Here is a 26,245-nt window from a genome sequence, read left to right on the forward strand (position 1 = left end):
CCAGCCAAGCTGAAGCCTTTTTTGTTTTAAGTGACTGTTAGGTCCGATCGAGTGAGGGCAGAGTGCAGCTCGGAAGACTGATAGCGGGGTACTGATTGATGCGGTAAGGGGGAGACGAGACCTGTGGGAGGAGGGGTTGGAGAAGGTGCTGGAAAGTTGTGTTTGGGATTACGCAGTCGGCGATTGGTAAAGTGGAACTTTTGTGACACTTTATTACGTCAGTCGCTACAGTATCAAAAAAAGATAGTAAAGATCACATTGACGCAAACAAAAGGAAATTAGTTTAAGTCAGAGAATTTCAAAAACGGGGTTTAACTCGCATGCATTTATTGGTTTCTTTGCAAAAAAAAAAATTATTAACTGCAGATGATGTGGATCGTTTTGTCTGTGCTGAAATTCCAAACAGAGAAACCTATCCTAAATTATGGTACAACGTCATTTAAAAACACAAGTCTCACAGACCTCATTTAAAAGATTCAGCATATTGGGACATGAAAGATTCCAAATATTTTTTTACAGAAATTCTGAAATAAAAGTGAAACTAATGAAATAGCAACAATTCAAAGAAAAAAAAATCTTACAAGTGTGTATCCGGAAAATCAAACACTGGGGTTGGCGAGCGAAGCGAGCAGGGGGCGAAGGCCTCTAGTATTCTGTATTCAGAAAAGCACCGCAGCATAATTTTTACATTTATAAGAAATTTAGAAATATTTCTATTTTTACTATGGATCTAAATACTTAAATCTCTGCTGTTGATTTCATTATATTTTGCTCTTTCTCTGTGCAGTTCACTCTTCATAATGACAATTAAAAACGAGCAGAGCAGACAGCCAGGCGAACAGCACGCTGAATAATCAAAGGCTGCAACTACTTTGGCGTCAGACCCACTAATTAGTAAATAATGGATTAATTAAACACTTGGAAAAGTAGAATGGAAATCGAGATGAAAATACTGTTAAAAAGAAAAAAATACATTACAGTAATCCCTCGCTATATCGTGCTTTGACTTTCGCGGCTTCGCTCTATCGCGGATTTTATATGAAAGCATAACTAAATATATAACGCGGATTTTTCGCAGGTTCTGCGGACAATGTGTCTTTTTACTTCCTGTACATGCTTCCTTAGTTGGTTTGCCCAGTTGATTTCATACAAGGGACGCTATTGGCGGATGACTGAGAAGCTAACCAATCAGAGCACGCAGTTAAGTTCCTGCGTGCTGAATGCAGTGTTAACCAGGAAGTCTCGTCTCGCTCATTCAGCATCAACGTGTTTCGCTGTGTAAAGAGTTGTGCTCTTTTGTGTTTATCATTGTGCATATTCAAGCCCTTCATTATGGCTCCAAAACGATCTGCTACTGCTTCAGGGGCCGTGCCCAAGCGAAACGGAAGATGTTAACGATTGCGAAAAGGTAAACGTTTTGGATTTGTTGAAGGCTACGATTCTTTTTATTTAAAAAGTAGGAAAGGAATATAAGATCTACGGCCGCAGTGTCCTATTAAACATTGTGCAAAACGAGTTGTAAGTGGATGTAATAAGGCAGTAGTCTGGATGGAATCTGCTTTAGGGATTTGCATTGAAGACTGCCGGTTAGAAGGACAACGGCAGTGCTACACAATCGCCTGAAGTGGCTCCTTTAAGGGCTGTAACGCTCTCCTTTGTTGTGCAGTAAAATAAAACTCATTGTTATCGGACAAGTCATCGTGTCATTGTTGGTGAGTAACCATAATTAATTTTCTACTTACAGTACTTAGTACATGTACGTACGTTTAGTGTCACTGTACACACATTTACTGCATACTATTTTTGTTGCATTGTACGTATTTATTGCTGGTGGCCTGTCTATCGTAATGGCTGTAAAATATGTGATATCGGAGACACTCAATATCTTTAAAATAATATTTAGGTTTTACTGTATATAAACAGTGTGTTTATATACATAATTTCAATGAATCTTACCTAATATCTAAGAGAATACAAAGGGATTATGCTGTATAACTCTGGGGAATATTTATAAACAGTGTGGGAGAGTTTATAAGGGCTTAAAATATATAAAAATAACCATAGAAACATATGGTTTCTACTTTGCGGATTTTCACCTATCGCGGGGGGTTCTGGAACGCAACCCCCGCGATCGAGGAGGGATTACTGTATTCCCATATAACTGCTTGGTACATTTTAATAATTTTTTTTTTTTTTTTTACCAAACTTAGTTTTCTAATTTCTGTACTGTTCCTAAAACACAGGACCTGGGCAATCAATATCAGTTCACTTTATTAGCCCAGGAGTCCAAAACTTGGAACAAAAACCTTCAGCCACAGGGGGTCCCCGGGACCGAGTTTGGGAATCCCTGCTCTAGTGTAATGGCTCTTAAACGTTTTATTTTCACGACCCACTTTTGCTTATTTTTTTTTCTTCGCAACCCACAATCACAGTGACACCTTACCCAGTGGATCCATCCCATAATCCTAGTCCTTTAGGGGTGGTTCCCCTTTTTAGAATCGCCACTGATCGTAGTCTCTTTGGGGTGGATTGGTGGTTTCATCTTGCGCCCCATCGCGAGGCGTTTCGTAATCTGTCTACGACTCTTTCCCATTCAGTGCTATTCACGGCTCGGTGTGAACCAACGTCAGACCTTTTGGGTCGCGACCCATTAGTTTAAAAATCACTGCTCCAGAGTTTTGGATTGGAATCCTGGTCCCCATCTCTACTGTGCTCCCTTTGTCTGTGTTGGTTTCCGTCCCTCATCTTAACGATGCACACGCTTGGTTAATTTCCTGCTCCATATTGTGACCCACTGTGAATGATGCCCACTGTGAGAGTGCCCCCTGATGAAATGGTATCCTGCAATCCATGGTTTATTTCTGCCTTGTGCTGGGTGCTTCCAGGATTGGCTCTGCCTCTTCATAAATCAAAACTGATGTAAGTGGGCACGGAGAGGTGGTGTTATAATGCCGACTTCCCCTTCTTTTGTGTTTCTGCAGTTTTCGCTAGATCTGTGGACTTGCCTTTTTTAAATTGAACTGTAGGTTTTCATGTTGGCATCATTTTGGCCGTGGAATGAGATGTCTTAGAACACTGCCAGCAGTTCATCACCAGTGGAAGTGCTGTGCTTAATCGCTTCCTCAGGCCTGCTTTCTGTGTTGCAGAGTGGCGCTGAGCTTTTTATTGTTTACGACTCAAAACTGTTAGTGCCAGTTACTGACCTTTGCCTGCTGTGGCCCAAGGGAAGAGCCCAGGCTTCAAACAAAGGCTAAAGCATATTTTATCTTGACAGAGGCCAAGTCTTCATGTTTACACCTACATAGCCCTGAGTTGGAGCTGATTTGTATGTTAGAAGGGCAGATATTCGCGTGTATATTTACAAAACCGAGTGACGTTTTGTGCTCTGCGGTTTTGCCTGTTCTAGGTCTTTAGATTGCATTTATAAATGGTGTGCACAAGAACGCCGATATCCAGGTTTGATTTCTGGCCTGGACTCCCCATGTCTGCTGGGATTTTGTCTGGACGCTCCAGTTTTTTCTCTTACAGTGTTAAGTTCATTGTTTAACTGTGAAGTGTACGTAAAAGCAGGGAGTCCTGCAGTGGTCTGGCAATTCAGCCAGGATTCATTTTCTAATGCTGCTGACTAGACTGTCCCCAAGTCCCTGAGCTGTATTGTGTGGATACAGAAACGACAGCTGATATTTGATGGCTGTGCTTCTTGTCAGCCTAACCCAAAAACCTAAAAGTTACTCGGAGAAAAAGATTGGGTTGATATATTCAACAAAGGAGTCAACATGAGGAGGCAAAATTCAAAGCCTGGACTGGATTAACATTCCACTAAGTGAAAAGGCTTTGTGTACCGAGGTTTCGGAGCCCTTTTCCTCCCTGATGGCTCTTCACATGCTGTTAAACTTGACCTGGTGCCACTGCCATGTGAAGTCGAGTGCGCCTCTTACTTGTGTGCATAAACAGTAATGTGCAGCTCATGGTTTTAATCTCTTGGTTCTGTAGCTGCTACTCGGGAAATGTAAAAACAAGCATTCAAATGTTTCAACTTATTCTGTACTACAACATCGAATGCATGTATTTTTACTTTCTTTACTCTCACTTAGTAAAGATTTCCTTACATCTTTTTGGAAAACATTATCTAAAGGTTGATTAACAGGCATGAACACTTTGAAAGTTAGACTGAATGAGGCTTTTATAGGAAACTCATATTTCACTTTTTTGACAGCCAGATGTTTTCAGATTACACAACTGCTTCTGTAACCGTCTGCTGCTTTCTGACAAGAGAGCGGTTCTTTTTTATCTCCTTTCTAGATCCTTTTGCTGTGCCAAGTGTATAATGTGGTAAATGAATTGGCTGATATTGAAGTTTTATTGTTGGAATCAGAGATATAAATAACTATAGTGTTGCCTGGACATATTGTAATTCAGGTCAGGTCAGGGTAGGGAGCACACACTGGTACAGCAAGTCGCTGCACCCACCACATGAGGGTTGGGAACCTCCCAGGACAGTCCCACCCTCCTGAAATGACCCTCTGTCTGCCGCAGCCAGGTGTTATGTGGGCATCACTTTGGTCTGGACCAGCTGCTCGGGTCGTCAACAATGAGGATCTGGTGAGCTGGATCACCCTCAGGGAATTGCGCCACATGGCCATAGTGCCGTAACTGACGCTCCATCACAATGTAGGTTATTCCTCATTCGGGACTCTGTGAGCAGCCACTCATTCGACACAAAGTCAAACCAGCGGTACCCAAGAATTCTCCAAAGACACACAGTACTGAAAGAGTGCCAGTCACTGGATAGCGTCCATGTCTCGCAAACCTTATAGCAAAACGGTGAGCACCAGGACTCTAAAGACTTGGATCTTCGTCCTTTTGCAAAGATATCACGAGTGCCACACACCCCTTTCCAGCAACCTCATGACCCTCCATTCTCTACCAGTCCGTTTACTGACTTCACTAATCACTAATTCTGTAATTGGCTGTAGATATTTAAAGGGAAAAAACCAGAAATGTTTCAAATTTACAGTATGCTTTATCTGTTGAGTAGAAAGTCTGACCTACTATTGTCCACAAAAGCATCAGATTCTTAAACCCTCTTGTACCAATTGTAACCCATCTAGCAGCACTGGGTGGCACAGGGCAGGACCCAGCCTTGGAAGCGGTGCCAGGCTGTCACAGGACACATTTGCCACATCCACACTTACACTGGGCCAGTTTAGAGTCGCTGAATGACTTAACACTCGTGGACACGGGGGGGGGACATGCGAACTCCACACAGACAACAGCTGGGTGAAGTGTTTGGATTCTGGGTGAGGGAGTCGGCTGCTGAATAGGTGAGGTGACAGCACTAACCACTGCGATCCATGAAATAAAGAGAATTTAATTCTGTACTGATAAAAAGAAACTTAGCTAAATGTAATGTTGAGTTTCTATGTAACGTTTCAGCTCAGTCACCTTTTTCCTCTCATAGATGCATCAAAGAGTTTTTGTTTCCCTAATTTAGATTTTTCATTTATGATGCATTGGTAGATATAGATAAAGATATGGATATATACATCGAGCAATCTGATTGGCTTTTGTCTGATTAGTCCGTTTCACTTTGGTTGATTAGTCATATGCAATTGAGACAGGAAGCGCCAAGCTGACACACACGAGGATACTGAAAAGGGGTGTAAGGATTGAATTCCTGATTTTTATTTTTACAGAAAAGGATTTAAAATGGAGCATTTCAACAATGACAAAGTGTGTGACATACCGAGTGACACTGGGTCGCTAAATCCTAATACAGTGCAACCTGCGACGTATTCAAAGTCAATCAATATCCAATCCTTTAAAGTGTATTCAATTACCTTAAAGTAAATTCATCCTTAGGATATACAGTAAATCATCATAATCGACCTGTTTCTTCTTTAGCAGTAAGTAAATTATTATACATTAGTACTTTAAAAGTTACTATACAAAACAAGTGCATTAATATCCATTCTTAAAGATTTTAAAATATAAACTCCAGTGAGCTCTGTTTTTTATCAAGTACCATTTTCTGAATACTGGGCTAGGAATTTATGTTTGTTCTAAGGGAAAAATCTGCAATCATCATTTCCAAAGTGGTTCATGGTCAGTGGTCTTCTTTCCCTCAGAGATGGTTAAATTGCTGTACCACAGCAACACCTGCCCCTAAAAGAACAACAACATTGTCTGTTGTGTACAATGTGATGCATAAGGCAATGATAGTGGAGTTTCAACTTTCAACTGACACCTTATTCCACTTTCTGTGTTTTCCACTTTGTATATTTTAGAATTTTATTTATTTTCTATCGATGTTTTTGAATCTTGCAACTGTTGGTGTTGTAACTTGAATACAATGCATACCAACTACAGGTCAAATCCTGTAATAGCGAATACCGAAGTAATGACATTTTCAGAATAACAAATACTTTTTGTTGGCCAGGACAAACGTTCATACAACATCGTGTTAAATGGATTTTGTTTTAACGCAATATAAATTTCAATATAACGAATGATTTTTCAATCAAAAATGGCCACTGAAGATAATAATGCCGTGCCTACACTTTCACTGAGTCTTGAGAACCCTACAACAGGTTCTCTATTTCTTGTTAGACCAAAAGAAAGTGAGAGTCTGTTGCGAAATTTCCAGTCTCGGGCAGTCTCAGCGAGAGTCAGCAAGAGTATAGGCGCAACATCAAGTCTCTGCCGATCGTCCGTGTGGGTAGCTGTGTTGTGTGTGGATACAGTACTGTTCAAGGTTCATTGCGCTTCTCAAAGTTTTCTTTACGATGAACAAAAAAGTGATTAACAGCGTCAGTTTATGCTGCAAAAAAGAAGTTACATCTAATGTCTTATTCTGTATTCATACCTGTACAGTGATCCCCCCTCGATCGTGGTGGTTGCGTTCCAGACCTCCCCGCGAAAGGTGAAAATCCGTGAAGTAAAAACCATGTAGTTATATTATTATTTTTATATTGTAACGCTTGGGTCACAGATTTGCACAGAAACACAGGAGGTTGTAGAGACAGGGACATTAAAACACTGCAAACAAACATTTGTCTCTTTTTCAAAAGTTTAAACTGTGCTCCATGACAAGACAGAAATGACAGTTCCGTCTCACAATTAAAAGAATGCGAACATATCTTCCTTTTCAAAGGAGTGTGCGTCAGGAGCAGAGAATGTTAGTGAGACAGAGACAGAAAAAAGCAAACAATCAAAAATCAATAGGTGCTGTTCAGGCTTTCAAGTATGCAAAGCACCGCGCGGGAAGCATATCGTATATCATTGAGGAGTTTTATTTAATACGTAATACGTGCTCTGATTGGGTAGCTTCTCAGCCATCTGACAATAGTGTCCTTTGTATGAAATCAACTGGGCAAACCAACTGAGGAAGCATGTACCATAAATTAAAAGACTCATTGTCCGCAGAAATCTGAGAACCAGCGAAAAATCTGTGATATATACTTAGATATGCTTACATTTAAAATCCGGAATGGAGTGAAGCCGCGAAAGTCGATGCGCGATATTGCGAGGGATCACTTCTACATCTAATGTCTCATTTTCATATTTTTTACAGTTTAAGAAGCGCTGTTTTTTTATACATGTATTGTCATGCTTGGGTCACAAAGTTGCACAAGAGACAAGAAGGTGAGTTCAGGTTTCCAAGGAAAATTTCAGGTACTTTATTGCTGTATAGAGAAGGCAGGTACAGTCTCAAGACTTCATTCAAAATAGGAGCATGTTAGGAGCCGCAACATGAGGGCAGTCTTCCTGTTTTAGCTCCCATCTTCACATTTGAAGATCAGTAGTGGCTCAGAATCACCGCTGTGGCAGGCCAGGAGAGTGTGAGGAAAAGCAGGTCAAAGCCGGTGTTAAATGTAAAACATTGTGCGACAAGCACATTACGTGGTAAGCCTGATCCTGCAGAGGACAACCAATTACCTGTCCTTTGGTTTACTTATTACCAGATGCAGCAGAGCAGCTATGGAGCTGTCCTTGCACCGCTGCCTTTAGAGATGAGGAATCACCAGTGAGCCCGGTCACAACTGTGTATGTATTGTCCCCATATTTATTATAGTGAAATATTTTTATGTTCGTATGAATTTCGTTACAACAGGATTCCACTTCTGCATATATTCTGACCGAGTAAGATCTGCCCTTCAGAATGATATGTAGGCCAATGGGTCTTTAATAAGGATACATCAAGTACTCTACGGATACTTACTTGAAAACAGTAAAAGCAAAGAAAAAGAATTCTGGCCAGGACGAGGTAGGCAGCCATTTACCTGAGATCACCAGGACTGCGAGTGCGTCGGACTCCTTCTTTCCTTAACCTTCATGTTCTTATCTTTACACCGATATCAGATGTGTTGCTAACTAATTATGATTTGGTTGGCCTGAAATGCACCTGCAGCATAGATGATAAAGGCTTGGAAGGCCTGATCCATAGCTGTAAGTAATCCAGTGTCAGGAAGTCCAATGCATGAAACTTCAGAATAAGCCATCTGTGGTCTGTAAAGGAGGATGTCCTTTGTCTGACTCATGAAAAGAAGTTTAATTAGCCCAAGTGAAAAGACCACCACCACTATTCACCACTATTTAGGGTGGTTATTACTGTTTAGTGACTGTGGGAATGTTTTTTATTATGCTTTTTACACTAAGAACCAACTAATACATAACTGTTATTAGCTTTACGTCTTCTGTTTCATTTTATCGTTTTAATCCCCAAAAGTGAAAAGGTTTCTTTTAATTTTATTGGTACCTACCATGAGTATAACTGTTGTCATAAACGTCGGTGCTGACTGTACAAGTAACATAACAGCCCTGCTGTCATGGCCAGTGCAATGGCTCTAAAAGAGCTGCCACAAAGCATTCTTGAGGACGATTGCAACTTTTATTTCAATGTCACTTCCTGCTTTTTCTCGGTTTGCTTGTAGCGATTGCCCCTTCTCTCTCCCTGTTTACACTGGGGTTGAAACAATACCAACATTTCAAACTTCTATACAATACTAGGAAAAGTATTGAAATTCCATGCCATTTTTGATTCTCTGTACAGTATATAATGTAACTCAGTAAAAAATGTGTTTAAATAAATTGCAGTTTTGTAACACTGATGGAAACAAATAATAGAAATTTCCTTCATTAAAATCAAATACTTCAAGTAGTCCTGTCTTTTGTAAAAGGTAAGAGTAGAGTTCTGTAAACAATAAAAAGTAAAGAAGTTTAAATCCGGTCAACATTTTTTTTTCTACATTGATGAGAACAAATACTGTTACTGAGGTAGAACAACGAAATGGTATAAAAGTCGTTAAACTATGATTGAATAAGTATTGCAGTCTTTTGTAAAAGGTGTACATAAAAATAGTAAAACACACATTAAATAAACATTGTTCTGTAAAGTAACACACAAACAGACCACCAACACACTGGTAGGCTTTACTAAATACAAACGGTGTAAAGAAACTGCAATGTCTTTGTAGCTTCCACATTTTTTGCAGTGCCAGCATGTCGATGTGCTCATCGGTGAGGCTGCTGTGTGCTTTTGTTGGGCTCCAAATGAGCCCAGACGTACTAAATACTCGCTGTGAAGTAGTAGTGTGACTGTTTGAGGCTGACCACTGAAAAGTTATATTGCCTTACATTATACAGTAAATGTGATGAAATATAACTTTGAAATCGCATGTAATGAAAGCAATGTGGACACTTTCCAGCGACAATTGTAAATGCCACATGGGCTGGACGGGCATCCCGGCCAGGAGAGGGAGCAGACCTGGAAGGAGGTACCGGAAAGGGTAGACGGACAGCCCATTAAAAAGAGAAAATATCACTGGGGCTTTTTTAATCCCCCATCATGCTAGATGGCAGCAGTCCTGATTATCGGCGCCCAAATCAGCAGAGCATGCTGGGAAATGTAGTCTGGCAGAAAAGCCTTGCTGGGTTCACAGGGTACCGCAAGAGGGGGCTACCGGGAGACAAGTTCCCTACTATGATGGATTTCCATGTGACCCAGAAGTACTTTGATCGGGCAATCGCCCTGGGTCTGTAATAAAAGGGACCGCACTCCCTTATCCAGGCAAGTCGGGGCTGGGAGGTAGAGAGGCAACCCTTGACTGGAGGAGGGCAGTGCGGTGATGAGAACATTATTGTGAGGAGAAAAAAAAATCCTGTGTTTATTGTGATATATTTAAGAGGAGCTGGTTAATAAATCCCGGGACTGTATTAGTGTGTTCATGGTGAGATTTGAGCTTGCTGGGTCCTGCCCTGTGCCACACAGTTTAAAACTCAAGGGAGCGAAGGAAGCCTGTGGAACCTGAGTGAACAGCACAGAATAAAACTGGTCTCTAATTACAGTAAAGCTGAAAGTAATGGCAGGCCCCTGTTTTGATGCATTCCGTGTTTAAATGGATAAAAAAATGTTTTAACGTGTAGAAAAAAAAAAGTCACATCCCAACTTCAAACACAACAACAGTATGTATACAAGTTTATAAATAATTCATGTTTCTGTAATTTACAACTCCGATCCCTCTCAAAATAATTAGCATTGAGTCGCTTGCAGATCTTGCCTACAGGCCTTCATGTATCTTGTGGGTTTCCATCCCCATTTACCACATAGCCAAAATATTTCCAGATACCACTCTGGCTGCCCTCTTTGTCAGTTTTGCATGCTGGTGGAAGCTCTGACGCTGCTGAAGCTGCCATCTTATTAACACCTGTGAGTGGGTGGAAATGGGGCAGCAAATCAAGTCATGGAGAACCGGTAGTGCATTTGTAATGCAGGCTCTAGAATCGATACCAACATTGAAGTCATTTTAAAATGTTCAAATTGATACTTATTGATATGTCGATACTTTTAACAACCATAGCTTACACTTTTTCAAACTTTAATTCTTTGTGATGTTAAACTAGTCTCTGTCACTGCGCGGGACCCTTTTATAAATCCTCCTTGTCATTTGCCTGGAGAGCCCTTCCATGCCGTTGGTGATGCACACTGGTTATGCTTTGCCAGTATTCTCTGTCAACCTGCTGCTATGCTGTCCTCCTGGCTGCAAGCATATTGTGGACCACCGACTGAAATCTGGGACTATCCAGTGACTTTGGATTTGAACGTTAGCATTTCTGATATAAATACATGTTCTAAAATAAATGTGGTAACTCCACAGCAGAATTTATGCTGACAAGTGAGTGTTTGCTGTAGGTGGTCAACTATTTCTTTGACTTTAGCAAGGAGGTCCACATCCAAAACACCTCGGAAATCACTGGTCTATAGCGTAGGAGTAGCTTACATTAAAATTAGAACACATCAAGCAGAAGGCGTTACTCACGTGTCGTAGAAATGAAACAAAAAGTAGAAGAAAGAAATGTATCCTCTAGTAGAACAAGTTGATAAAACCTCTTTGAGTCAGAAACCAGGCAGGAGGAAAGTCGTTCATTGCAGCATTTATTCTCTTGCAGCACCATGCTGATGAGGGAGCGCTCTGTTACAGCATGAAGAGAATGATCAAATATTAAAGGTGTAGGTCTGTTTTTATACATAACGGTGTTAATCAATTCATAGTTTTACTCTGGTATGTTTGTTGCTTTATACCCAAATGATCTGTATAAAATAAAAGTATTTTATTATACTCTTAATATTCTTATACTCTTTGGGTTGAGCCACCACCCTAGAAATTTCTATATATATGAGGGGGGATCCAAAAATGACGAGAATTTTTTTCTGGAGGCTGGAGAGGCGTTAGTTATGACATTTGCTGCTAGGTGCGTGTACTAGACTGACCTATGCATCATTTGGCCAAGCGGCGTCCTTGGAGAATGGTCTATAAGGTCAGTGTCATTTTTTTCCTGAGCCCCTGTTCCCGTCTTCGTCGATTTTGTGATGGCAGACTTGAAAGAATAACGTGTTTGCATCAAGTTTTGTTTCCTATTGGGGAAAACAGCAGCAGACGCTGTCACAATTCTCTGAGAAGCATTCAGAGAAGAAGCTTTGAACCAGGCCAGGGTTTTTATCTTAAAGTGCTCGAGCGATTGTGTGATGCTGTGCAGAGAAAATGACTGTGGCAATCAGTCGAGTGGCTTCTGCATCACGACAGTACTTCTGCTCACACAGCATTGAGTGTGTGGCAGTTTATCACGAAAACCGGGATGATACCGGTTTCCAGCAACCCTTCTACTCAGACCTTGCACCCATAATTTTTTGTCATTTCAAAGACTGAAGAGGGGCCGTAAAGGAAAAAAGAGTTTTCAGGATGTAGAGGAGGTCAAGAAGCAGACAATGGAGGCACTTTGCAAGAGTTTTAGAGTAGTTTTGAACAATGGAGAAAGTGATGGGTCAAGTGCATTGTGTCTCAGAGAGAGTCTTTTGAGGGTAATTCAATTTTGGAAATGTTCAGAGAAATATGCTTTTTTTTAATATTTTTTTTATTTTTGGGTAACCCCCTCCTCCCCTCGTAGAACAGCTGCCCAATCTTGTTGAATACAGGTCATCTGATCTCTCAGTCATCTTTCAGTGCATTTTGTGTGTTACATCTTTGTTGTTCACTTGACCTGTATCTGGTTTCCTGATATTCCTGAACAGGTTTCTGACATTTATTAACCCTTTATGCATTTTCTTTAAGGTGAATGTTAAGTTTTATTATGGAAAGCATATCAAAACACTTCTATCCTAAATGACTGTGTGACCCTTAAGCCAAGTATTTTTCCACAGATGTCTAGAGATGCTTTTCTATATAATGTGATCATAATGTTTTTCTGTAGCAGTCGGTCCATCTACTATTAAAACCTGTTTTATCTGTTTCAGTGTTGCAGACGCTGAAGTCAATTTCTGAATGTGTATGACACAAGGCAGGAAAAACCCTAGTGAGTGCCAGGCTATGACATGGCACACATTTGTGAGGTCATTGCATAGTTGGCAGTTAATCTAACATGCCCATTTTATGAGCTGTTTTATCTATTATAACATCTATTCCTTATTTTTTGTTTATCTTATTTATCGTATCTTTTTATGTTATGCTTCTTATATTATTTTTGAGATAAATGAGGAAGACTAGAGTACCTGGGGAACAAATAGGAAGAGCACAGAAACTCCACACAGAAAGTAACAGGCTCAGGATTCAAGCCCAAGACGCTACAACTGCAACTACACACAGCTATCCAGTGCATTATTAACTAGTGTAAAGATCCTCATGTTTTGGAATATTTTGTTTCAGATGATTCCGCTTGCTGTTACGTCTTGTGGAATGCTGAACGTTTTTCAAAATTTTTTTTGAAAATAAATATATTTTTTGCATGCTCTGTGCCTAAGAATAACATTTAAGACTGTTTAATAAGTTAATCTAGGCTAAATAAAATGTTTTATAGCTAGGTGAGTTACAGGATATATGTACAGTATGCCCTAACAATATGGTCAAAACTCTGGAATTGCCATTAGTAGTGTGATGAAAGAGAAACGGAAAATATGAACAATTCATAAAATGTCTACTTGTTGCTGACCAGTTGTGCATTTTGCTTATTATTTCACCAGAACAATAAGCCATTTAACTAACAAGTGAGCCTAATTTGTACCCAACACCAACTTAAACACAAGCAATAGGAAGTGAGGGCTAAGTTTAGAATCTGACTTAATGTCTTGTGCTGTTTAAAGTATGTTTTTGACAGATGTCCTCAAGAAGGAAACTGCTCATTAATGGTCTACAATGGCATGCCTGTTGTGATTATTGGCACACAAGATGGCAAATTGAGTGAGCAGATCTCCAGACCAGGACTTCACCAAGTCTGACCCCAGAATAGACCAAACCCCAACCTGCCTGACCCCAAACTTTAAAGGCAGATTGTATGGGACCAAAATGCAACTCAGGCATTTAAACATTTAAAGTGCCCTTCAAAGGAGAGGGAAAACCGCAAACCTCTGGAGTTTAGGACAACATAGATCAGAGTTCCTTATATTTTATTAAAGAATGTATTAAATGATCCGAAAATAGGATAAACAAGAAAAAAGCAAAATACAATACAAAAATGGTATGCCATAAAAGGCAAGCAAGTCTAACCCAAAATCCAGAAGGCAGAATCAAAATTAGTGAAAAAATCTCAAAACCATAAAATCCGAGCAGCACTTATAGCAGTAATGAACACAGCACAGCTTGTTGTTGAGCGTCTGCTTAACCCTCAGAGTATAAAGGCTGAGGGTGGTCCTTAGCAGTGATGTCATGTTGGATCCGCGTCTTTGGGTTCCACCCACAAAATTTAAGGGACATAGGCAAACAGCATAAATACGTAAATGGTAAATAATAAATACAGTGATCCCTCGCTGTATCACGCTTCGACTTTTGCGGCTTCACTCTATCTCGATTTTTTTCTCATACACGCTTACGTCACTACGCATGCGCTTTCTGAGAACTTTTATCTAAGCCCCACAATGGCTCCTAAACGTGCTGCTTTTTCTAAGCCTTCTGAAAATAAAACTAAGCGCCGGAGGAAGATGCTTACCATCCAGGAGAAGGTGAAACTCTTGGATATGATCAGAGATGGCAAGAAAATCATTGAGGTTGCCCGGCATTACAACTTGAATGAGTCTACTGTTCGCTCCATCCGTAAAGATGAAAAGAACATCCGTGAAACGGCTGCTGTCTCTTTCAACAAGGAAGCAAAGCGCGTTGTGACAAGTCGTAATAAGTTCATTGTGAAAATGGAGTCTGTCCTAGCCATTTGGATCAGCGACAGCCGCAAGAAAAACATTCCGTTGGATTCGCTGGTCATCCGGGAGAAGGCAAGGCAGCTCTATCAGCGCTTTACGACGGACGATCCTCAATCAGGACCCTCTTCTGCAACGTTTATGGATTTCACGGCGAGCAAAGGTTGGTTTGAAAAGTTCCAGAAGAGGTATTCTCTGAAGAGTGTCATTCTCCACGGAGAAGCTACCTGATCAGCCTGCAGCAGAGGACTAACGTGAACAACACGTTCAAAAAAATCCTTGAGGAGGGCAAGTATCATCCAGAACAGGTGTTCAATATGGACGAAACAGGACTTTTCTGGAAAAGAATGCCTTCCCGGACATTCATTTTCAAGGATGAGGCCAAGGTCCGTGGCTTCAAGGCGTATAAAGATCGCGTGACTATTGTTATGTGTGGAAATGCGGAGGGTTTTTGCTCAAGCCTGCCCTTATCTATAAAGCCAAGAACCCTAGAGCCGTGAAGAATAAAAACAAGAACCAGCTGCCAGTGCATTGGATGCACAACAACAAGGGCTGGATCACAAAGCAGCTGTCATCGGACTGGTTCCACGAGTGCTTCATCTCCCAAGTCAAGCTGTATCTCGCGGAGAAGGGACTCGAGTTTAATGTCCTTCTCCTCATGGACAATGCTGGAGGTCATGCGCAAGACCTATCCTACGGTGGTGTGCGGATCGAGTTCCTTCCTCCCAACACCACTTCGCTGATCCAGCCCATGGATCAAGGCGTTATTCGCGCGTTCAAAGCCCTCTACACGCGAAACACCCTGCAGCACCTTGTCGAAGGCATGAATCTTGAGGATAACTTCTTGCTGAAGGAATACTGGCGGCAGTATACCATCGCAACCTGTCTGAAGAACATCCAGGCTGCAATGAAGGACATAAAGACGGAGACTGTGAAGGCTAGCTGGAAAATGTTGTGGCCTGAAATTGTCCACGACTACAGAGGACTCACCCCAGAGGATATAAGCGACTCGGCAGTGGATCAGGCAGTTAGGCTAGTCCACATGCTGACAGGAGAAGGTTTCGCGGATATGACTCACGATGACGTGGATGAGCTGGTGGAGACACACTCGGACCCCTTAACTGACGAGGATCTGGTGGAGATGACTAAATCTGCGAGTGAGGAGGAGGAGGAGGAGGAGCAGCCAGAGGTTCCTGGGGGTCAGGAGGAGGAAGTTGGCCTTACACTTGAGCGTCTCTCGCAAGTCGTGAAAACTATTAAGGAAGTACAGGACATGATTGGCGAATGGGACCCACAAATGATGCGTGCATTGCAGTTCCAGAATGCGCTTGATGGAGCGATAGAACCCTACAAAAGCCTCAATCGCGCATATGAAAAGACAGCGCAAGCAACTGCCTATCACGAGGTTCTTCAGCTGCGCACCCAGGCACCCACTGCCTACTCCTAGTACTGCTTCAGCGGAAGAAGGCAACGACGCACCTGCTGAAGATACTGAACCACCTTAAGACTCTCCTACTGAGGTCGTGCCTTCATAGGTTAGTGGTTGTGTGTAAGAACGGTGTGTGTGTAATTAATTTTACAGTACAATAATAATATTATATTTGTAACGTCTAATATGTCTTATTTTCTCTTATTTTGCCTAATATATTGGGTAATACGCGTGTAATGGTGACTAACGGGTGTTTTTTCATGTGTAGAGGGCTCTAATAATGTTAAAAAATGTATTTAAAAGGTCGTAAACAGGTTTTCTATACTCTAACTGCGAAAATGTTCAATTTATAAATAAAGAATCCTACTTTGCGAAAATTCATTTATCGCGGTAGAGTCTGGAACGGATTAACTGTGATAAACGAGGGTTCACTGTACACAAAATAATATTAACAACAATGACATAACAAAAAAACATTCAAAACCATCAAAAATAATAATAAAATGGAAAATGAACATAAACCGGAAACATGCGCTGGCTGTAACATAACAGTTCCTTGCCCACCTAGTCTGATCTACAGTATACAGGTGACTGACTGCCTCGTAAGATGTATTAATTGATCAAGCATCCCTTTGCATTAAATGTTCTGGTGCTGATATTATCAACATTAAATGACCTTCACCTTCTCAATCTCATTGTTTTTGTTATTTTAATTACAGGAATGGTTACGGACGTACACTGAAGATTAGTGATGAACACATCCACTGTGGAGTTTTTCATGTGGTGAGTCTGCACTTTTTCTTTTTTTTTTTTTTAAGACGTTTTTGATTACGCTGTTACCAGCTTTCAGTTTTCAAATTTCTTGTTGCGGTTCAGGTTGGCACGGTGGCAAAGTGGTTGCACCCTGCGTTGATATCCTGTTTCTGGCCATTATCTGTTTGAAGCTGGTATGTTTTCCCCATGTTGGTGGGTGGATCTGTGTGCACTGCTGTTTTTTTTTTTTGCCTACTACCTCCCCAGATTATGCAAGTTTGTAATTCTAAATTTGCCAAAAGTGAGCATCTGTGAGTGTACGTGTGGTTGTGAGCTGCGCTGGGCTGGCACTTAATGTTGACCTATTTCCTGCCGTGCGCATGATGTTGTTAGAAAAGGCTTCAAACCCCCCATTTCCCCCCAATGATGTTGAATTGGATTAAACTTGTTGCGAGGATGCTATGAGCTTGTGGTGCAGGCTAGTTCAGATTTCCCATTAGTCTGGTAAGGATTCCATCTTTTTCTGCTTTTAACCCTGGAATCCTAAAGGCATCAGAGATGTACAACAACAACAACAACAACAACATTTATTTATATAGCACCTTTTCATACAAACAGTAGCTCAAAGTGCTTTACATAATAAAGAATAGAAAAATAAAAGACACAATAAGAAAACAAAATTAATCAACATTAATTAACATCGAATAAGAGTAAGGTTCAATGGCCAGGGGGGACAGAAAAAACAAAAAAACTCCAGACGGCTGGAGAAAAAATAAAATCTGTACGGATTCCAGACCATGAGACCACCCAGTTCCCTCTGGGCATTCTACCTAACATAAATGAAACAGTCCTCTTTGGATTTAGGGTTCTCACGGAAGGGCTTGATGATGATGATGGTCACATAGACTTCTGCCTTTAAATCCATCCATCATTGTTGGAGCATCATGAAGCTTTGAGTAGGTGGAGGTGGCGCAGGCTGCCACCACAAAGAAACCGGAAAAAGAAACAGAAAAGAGAGTAGGAGTCATGTAGACTGTAATCTCATGCTATGCTTTCTAGTGTGTGCTCTGTGATTTTTATTTTCTTTTCTTTCCCAGTTTTTCTTGCCTGATTCTGATCCATTGGTAGCTTTGTAAGCTTATGAGATGGGATTCCACCTCATCTGGCTGCTTCCCATTCTGTTCCAAGCTTTCCTCACCCTTGTCTACCTCTTGGGGCCCACTGATGCCAGCCATGAGAACAAGCGGAATCGTCATCTGGTGCCAACTTGTAGGCTCGTTGCCCGCTAGGTTAAGGATTAAAAGCACAGTGCTGGGCAGAGAGCAGGCAAGAGTGGAATCACTTTGGGCTGCTCTACTGTTTCAATTTAAATATTTATTCTTCAGATGAATCATTAACGGGGGATCTGTAAAAGAAATACAAGGAAATAAGAAATGAATCTGCCCAGTTAGGCTGTGTGGTTTTCACTTAGATTTGCCTTTTCATTTTAGTGTTCCCTTAATTGACTCTCAGTTGCCTTTGTCGCCATAATAAACTCTCTAACTCTTTTAGTCCAGCTATATTTACAAAGTAATATAATTGTATTGTGAGCAAAAGCAATCTTAAGTAAAGTGTTTAATTGTTGGCAGTTTACTCCCGACCTTTTCTTTATTCATGTTTACAACTAATGAGACTTTACAAAACTACTGAATGCACTGGTAGAAAGTGGGCCAACCTGTGAAAGTTCAACCATTCATTCTTCTCCTCGGCGGTGAACATGAAGGATATTTAGGTATGAAAAACCATTGGTGGTATGGAAATCTGTATAACAACTTAAAGAAATATTACACCTAAGAATGACTTTTTAGTTTTCTCTTTATATGTTACACACCCCTTGTACTTTGTAGTAGTGGCCAAGAAAAAAATTTAATTTCATGTTTTTTGGGAGAAAGGACATAAAGATTTTGAGAGAACAGAAACCAGTAGTGACCAGCACTGAACAACAGCAAATGTTGCTATTAATATCCATGGGGAAAAAAATCTCACGTTACTCACCTGTCACATAATCCACATGTTAATTATCCAGTCGTATGCTCAAAACATGCTTTTTGGCTAAAATATTGTCAAACAGTTATTTCTGGAATAAACCACACACAACATAAACATTAAACTTGGGAAAGACCTTTTGAATTGAGGACAGAACTCTTAACCAATGAATAAGTAGAAGAGGCGGGTCTTCAGTTCTCTTTTTCATTGGAATTTTTTTTTCTTTACATTGTGTGCTGTTGTCCATCATTGGTCACAATTGGGTCCTATTCTATCAAAAACTTTATGTCCTCTCTCCATGAAAATGTGTGATTAAGCATTTGGCCTCCACTATAGACTGCACAGTCTGAACAACATATGTAAAATATCATTTTTGGGTGGAGAATTCCTTCATTGCTTGTATGTCTGCTTTGTAATCTTTAAGGAATTTGTTTTTGGTGATTTTATGCTCGCTCATAACCCAGACTCCTCATCAGGACACTTAAGAGAAGCGACTGCTGTGCTTGACAGACACTGATAGGGCCTCAGTTTAAACACTGAAAGCATTTGCTCTGACGTATTGTAGTAGTAAGATAGCTTTGGACATAGAGAAACACGGTGATTACTGTTATAGATTTGGTAGACTTGTTTAATGGAGTCAATTTGAGACCAGGATATGCCAGGCTTCAATCTTCGGAACCCAGAAATAAACAGGATGGGTACAGATTATGAGTGGAAACAGTTTACACGTATGTAATTTTTACAACTAGAATGTAGGCAGATTAGGTGACTTGCTCCAAGTGATCCTTAAAAACATTCTCAAGGTTTGATAGGCAGTACTGAGCCTCTTAAGGTCCAGTCTATAGCCCTACAATTACTGAAGTCTCCCTTTTCTAGTCCCATTACTTCTCCTTTCTTTAAATTATTGAGCATGTGGTTCATTTACTAAATCGAAGGCAGACCTTTTGTTAAGCAGGTGACCCAGATGGTTCCTCTTGCCCCACACTAAAGCCCTGGTCTCATAAGCTGGAGTTGGGGTTTGAGGTCTTTAGTTTGCTATTGGAACTTCCTAAATGGCTGTCCACAACCACCTCCAATGCTGACACTGTTCAGGTTCTTGTAGCAGACGTTTAAATGGCAGATTTGAACTCTGAACTGCCTCACTGTAAGCTCTCTGAGCATCTTAGTAACAAACAGCAGACAGTTGAACTGAAAGACCATTAACCCAGAGTCCCAGATCCAGAACACAGGGTGGCCTAGGTTGTCTATTCAGCCTCCAGTATTTGTCTGTCTGTTCGTGGATGAGCTCTAGTGACCCATCTTTGGGGCTGCTTAGTTTTGGCCATGACTCTAATTGCCATGGTTTGAAGAGAAGTAGTTACATAATACACCCAGAACATTGGGAGGGGAGCAGTACCCTCTGTCATTTGACACTTTTCATCCAGATTCTCTGCACTGCCATTTCTCACAGCTAGTGCTTCAATCAAAGAATATATTTCATCTGCCTCATTTAGCATTGGTGTCATGATTTCAGTTCAGCTTTAAAATTCTCTCAGCCTGGTATCTCTTTCAGTTATCACCTTTGGGAAATGTTTACCGTTGACTGTCTTAGGACCACTCATCTCCTCAGCAGTTCTTTTTTTTTAAAGCTATTTGATCAACCCGTCTTCATTACTATAAATCTAAAAGTTATACCTCGTCAGTTATGCCAGTTAACCTTCTCTTCTCAAAGTGGCTGGAATTTCATTCCAGGATTTCTTAAAAACGTATAACTGGCCTGTGTAATGGCGCACTAAGACTGTGGTAATGCTCCAGGGCGGCCTGAGAGTTATGACAGACAATCTGGGTTCACGTCTTCCTTTTCTTACAGTTTGATTCACTCAGTAAGTAAGTAAATGTTTTAGAACTGGTGAAACACTTGTAGAAGATCAGCCCGGCTACAGACCGACACACAGACCCACAGTGTCCAGAACACACACGTTTATTTATGTAAATGTCTTGCACACAACACCGTGCTCCAATATACCCAAACTCCGTCCTTTCTTCTGCCACCTCTACTCCTCACTAGCAACCTCGTCGTCCTCCTTCTCGTCCACTCTGGCTTCTTGCTGGAGTGAGGCGGCCTCTTTTATGCCGCACCTGGAAGTACTCCAGGTGCTCCTTGATCAAATTCCGGCAGCACTTCCAGGTGTGGCAAAAGTGCTGCAAGAGAATCTGGCTCCACTACTGGTAGCACTTCCAGGTGTGGCTGAAGTGCTGTAGACCCCGGCTCCGGAACTGTCCAGGTGCCCCCTGGTGGTGGCCAAGGGCCGGCACAGGGTGGAGCTTCTAAGCTCTCGTGTCCCGGGGGAGGTACTGCTGGTGATATGTCCACACCCACACCACACCTCTCCTCAAAAGGGCATCCCGGCCGGGCTAAGTTTCCGGCCGTCTATCACGCACTGTAATGCTACAAGTGAACTCCCAGCATTTAGATGGTTCAGTTCATCTGTTTGTCTTTCTGTCTTCTTTCCTGCTTATCCATTTCAGGTTTGCAGGTTGGTTCCTGCCTTGTGCCACATTTTTGCCAGAATAAACTTCCACCTGAAGCTCAGTATGTTCCAGCCCAGTCAATACTTAAAAATGCTGCTGTAATCGGCATTGGGGAGGCCAGCAGGGGGCGCTTAACTTGTGGTCTGAATGTGGACCCCAATGCTCCGGTGCTGTGACAGGGATACTATGCTGTAAAAATGGCGGCAACCTTCAGATGAGATCCCCCTTGGGATTAATAAAGTATCTATCAATCTATCTGTCTAAAACCATGGTCCTGACTCTCTGCGGGCATCCTTCGTAAAGAGTGGGTTGTATTTCGATGTTCAGGCTAAATCGCCCACTACAGCTTAGTCATTCTAGCCCCCTAATCATCCCCTGTCTCTAATTGATTAGGTATCTCTCACCCCTTCCCCACCTAGCAGCTAATGTGTGCTGAGCATACTGGCACAAAATGGCTGCCATCGCATCATCCAGGTGGATGCCACACATTAGTGGCGGTCGAAGTGGCTCCACACTCACTATGAGAAGCACTCTGAGTCATGAGATAAAACACTTAATAAATGTAAAGAATGATTATTTTTATTTATTTGCCTCTAATATACTGTAAATAAGTAACTATCTCTGAACAGGACTGCCGTTCAGCAAATGATACTCTTGGACGTTGAGCCAATTTAGGATCACCAGTCTACGTAAAGATATCATTTTTATTTTGTGTTTTTAGCGTATTGATTACAACTTTGTTCATAAAAGGAGAAGAGAGAGAGAGTAAGCATATTTGTTTTATCTCTTTGTTAACTAACTTTTTAAAATTCATTTATACATTAATTTCAATCCTGCCCACAGAAGGCTTCCTCTTTTTGTGTATTTGCCAGCAGCTGCAAATGTTAAAAACAAACTAAAAGCAGAGCTTTTTGATGTTGTGGTTTCAAGGTTAAAGGTGGTTTCTTTTTTTCTTGGTACTGTGGCATGGCTGCGGAGTGCTGTTTTTTAAAATGAGAAAGAGGGAGCACTTCCCCGATAAATGTGGTTTTTGGGAAAATGTTAGTGTGCCTTTCTGTAATCCGAGATGCGTATCAGTGATGTGGATGCCAAATGAGTGTTTCCTGTGGTTGTAATACTTTCCATACTGTGATGTCGACTGTGTGGAACTCATTCTCTGTGTGGAGGTAACAAGCTGTCATAATAAAAAAGAGCTCACTTTAGCCAAGTCTTTCTTAACCATTTCATGTTGTGGCAAAGAAAGGAGAGTTCTCTGCTAAGATCACAAAATAACGGCTGGCACCTTTGAATGTAAACATGGCGGGGAAGTGAAAAAGCAGCAATTGGTGAAGCTGAATCTGAAATCGCGTGGAAGGCTTTAAAGACGGAAGCACTTCCAGGCTCTTGTCCCTGAGGGCAGAGGCTGTCTTGACAGAGCAAATTGTGCGCGTATAGTTCACAGGTTCCCACGTTGTCTGCCCTGAGGTCCGGTTTGCCGTTGATTTTTTTTTTCTTTCTTTTCTTTTAAGATAAACAATGTAGTGAGTGATATGACACAGACAATTCTTTTTACTTTCCTGCTTATTATGTAGATATTTATGTTCAGTGTATTGCAAAGTATTCCGTCCCTTGACCAATTCACTAATTTCACTATATTCAAATAAAATGGAGCAGATCACTCCCAAACGGTGTTCAGCATTGGGACATGCTACCCCAAAAGAGCAAGAGTCTACAAGGTAGTAAAGCGTGGGGGAGTCACATACTTATGAAAACAGCATATCTTCTTTCATTTAAGATCGTTTTTCTCACATAAAGCCTTGTCGTGTTAAAAAGAAGTGCCTTGAAATAAAAAAATCTCTCTGTTATAAAAGAAAATCTTGAGACGAGATGAGATTATTCCCAAGAGATTTTTTTCAAGTCCTGCCCTCTTCTCAATCATTTCCGATTAACGACTCACGCCCACGGCCCTCTCACCTCTCATTCGTATGAATGCTTTTGTCAGATACAGTTCCTGCGCTTTCAGCTCATAAATTTGAATGTTTTCCTCACTTTAAGTTCCCAATATAAGAAGACGTATTATGTCCAAATCTTATTGAAGAATTTCATCCCGAAGAGTTATCAACAGAAGAAATGAGTACACGGGCAATCCTAGCACCGAGAAACAATGAAGTGAAACGAATTACCAACAACATTTATTTATATAGCACATTTTCATACAAAAAGTAGCTCAAAGTGCTTTACATAATGAAGAATAGAAAAATAAAAGACACAATAAGAAAATAAAATAAGTCAACATTAATTAACATAGAATAAGAGTAAGGTCCAATGGCCAGGGTGGACGGAAAAAAAAAAAAAAAAATCCAGACGGCTGGAGAAAAAAATAAAATCTGTAGGGATTCCAGACCATTAGACTGCCCAGTCAACATCTGGGCAAAATTAACACGAAAACTGTCGATCGGTTACACGGCAAATTGGTTAAATGCGTATCAATAGACTATGATGAAACAGTTTGTGGTGATGGTACGAAAGATCAGCTTACAATATCCCATAGAATATCTCCAACTGTTAACACCATCCAGTCTTACACGGGCCAAATTACCGTTGAAAGAAGGATGTATCGTAATGTTATTGCGTAATTTATGTATGAGTGATGGGCTATGCAATAGGACAAGATTAGTTGTATTCAAAATTGGTCGAACAATTCTGACAAGTAAAATTTTGATAGGTGACATGAAAGGTAATGTAGTACATCTTCCGTGGAAAACATTAGACACCAATGATCTTGATATGTCGTTCATATTAAAACGTTTACAGTTTCCCGTGAGAACAGCTTTTCCAATGACAACTAACAAATCACAGGAACAAACATTCGAAAAAGTTGGTTTATTTATTAGAGAGAAAGAAACGATACTCACTCCCGGGCAGTTGTACATTGCGTTGTCACAATGTCCAAACACGGAATCAAAATTCATAGCGATATTGACGAAACGTTAATTCCAAATTATTATTTTTACTGAAGTGTTACAGTAAAAGTGTAAGTTTTAAAAAGTATTTGTTAATTTCAAAGACCAACAGAATGAAATCATATAACACAATGAATACCTCTAACGCAACATGAAACATGATTTTCTTTTAATTTATTATGTTTTACTATTTTTTACTATGTTTAATTACTCGCTGTAATGTAAAATAGTTAGTTATATTGTGCATATGTAACAATTCCCATGAAAATAACAATCTGTTTAAATTGTACATCCACTTCCCCATACGTGAGTGGCAGAGCCACAAAGTGGCTAGCATGTAGCACAGGCCTGGGGGTTGGCGAGCGTAACGAGCAGGGGGCAGAGCCCCCTAGTATATATAGAAAAAGTATTGTAGTGTGGTCAAAACCACAGCTTTATGTCGAGAAAGTCGTGTGCTTCATGACTTTTTTGAGAATGAGAGAGAGAAAAATAAAGAAAGTAAAAATGCCCCAGAGATACAGAAGAGCAGGCAAACTGTACATACCCTAGAGCAGTGGTTCTCAAACTGTGGGGCGGTGGGGGATGAAAAAAAGAAAACCAAGAATCAAAATTATGAAAAATACATCAATTGAAACCAAAACAAATGAACTTAAACTACATTCTAATACTAGAAAAATAAATATAGAGTTTGATAAATGTTGATAAAAGTTAAATAGGTATAATAAAATATGCATCTAAGATATATCATTAAATAAAAAAGAACAAATTGGTATTAGTGGGCTCCTTTCAAAAAAACGTTAGGGGGGCGCGATTAAAACTGTTATGAAAACTCAGGCTGCAAATACTTAAAGGTTGAGAAACGCTACCCAAGAGAGCCACCAGACTCCAGCAGACTTGCTCTACAGAGATAGTAATTTTAGATAGATAGGCATGAAATATTTTCCTGCTAAAATCACAACTTCATATGGCTCAAGTCCTCTGCTAGACTTTGATGTAAGCGATTCTGCACTAGCAGCCATTGTCTTTTCTTGAAGAATTGGCAGTTTTATGGATCTTGCTCTCCATATTGAATTAACTCACTTTGCTAGAGGGATCCTCGGTGACTAAAACAACTGTTTTATTTCAAATCCTGTATTATTCCCTTTAGTGTCCTTTATAGATATGCATTAAACTGTCTCCATTTTTAGTTTTAAGGATCCTGACTCTAACTTTCAAGAAGACCCACCTCTCATCAGTCCTGCTTGGGCTCTTTTTCTACCGGGGTCTTTGCCAGCTGTCCTTTTTCCAGACGTTTCTCGGCCTTCCTTTTATAAGGATGTGTTCCAGGAGACGGCTCCTATTTTGCTTCCACCTTTGCATTCTGCTGAAGTGGCCGCAGGTATTTGTGCTCCACGTGTGTGCATGATTGACCGTACGCTGTCTTAAAGTATTGATAATAATGATCAATCAAGACTGCTCACTCTCTGCTTTGCTGTAATCCAAGAGCTGCATGCTATGAAGGAGCCACATTGCTGCTGGGTTGTCTGATTGGTAAGAATTCAACATACATCTGGTGCACTAGAGTGGTTACAGGGCTGAGTGTAACTTTTTATTTTTTATTTTTATTATTTTTATTTTCTGCTTTCGGTGGAATAGTGAGCTGCTGTAGTGTGGAAGGGGTAAACTTAACAAGACTTTTTTCTTTGACTGATGCCACATCAGTCGCTTGAAGATTAGCTTAAATGCCGGCAGTGGCTGAGGTCTTGATGGTGGTGCATTTTAAACATAAAGCATACTGTACCTGGCAAATCCGTGAATGACTTCTGCATCAGCAGGCTTCCACCATCTGTTTGAGTTGGTGGTCAGGAAGTTCTAAATTAAATGAGGAGAAGAGCAGGAAAAAAAGCAAAGGGAGGAAAATTGCAT

General features: G+C 40.7%; 1 protein-coding gene across 2 annotated transcripts in view; it reads left to right on the forward strand.

Annotated features, from left to right (window-relative positions):
• lhfpl2b (LHFPL tetraspan subfamily member 2b) overlaps nucleotides 1-26,245 on the forward strand; it is a 246,176-nt gene that overhangs the window by 43,244 nt on the left and 176,687 nt on the right. For both annotated transcript variants that reach the window (XM_039758387.1, XM_039758389.1), the window contains exon 2: nucleotides 16,829-16,892. The gene's annotated coding sequence lies outside the window, so the exon portion shown is untranslated. The remainder of the gene's footprint in view (nucleotides 1-16,828; nucleotides 16,893-26,245) is intronic.

This window comes from Polypterus senegalus, chromosome 7 (genome assembly GCF_016835505.1).
Source record: "Polypterus senegalus isolate Bchr_013 chromosome 7, ASM1683550v1, whole genome shotgun sequence".
NCBI classification, from domain to species: Eukaryota; Metazoa; Chordata; class Cladistia; order Polypteriformes; family Polypteridae; genus Polypterus; species Polypterus senegalus.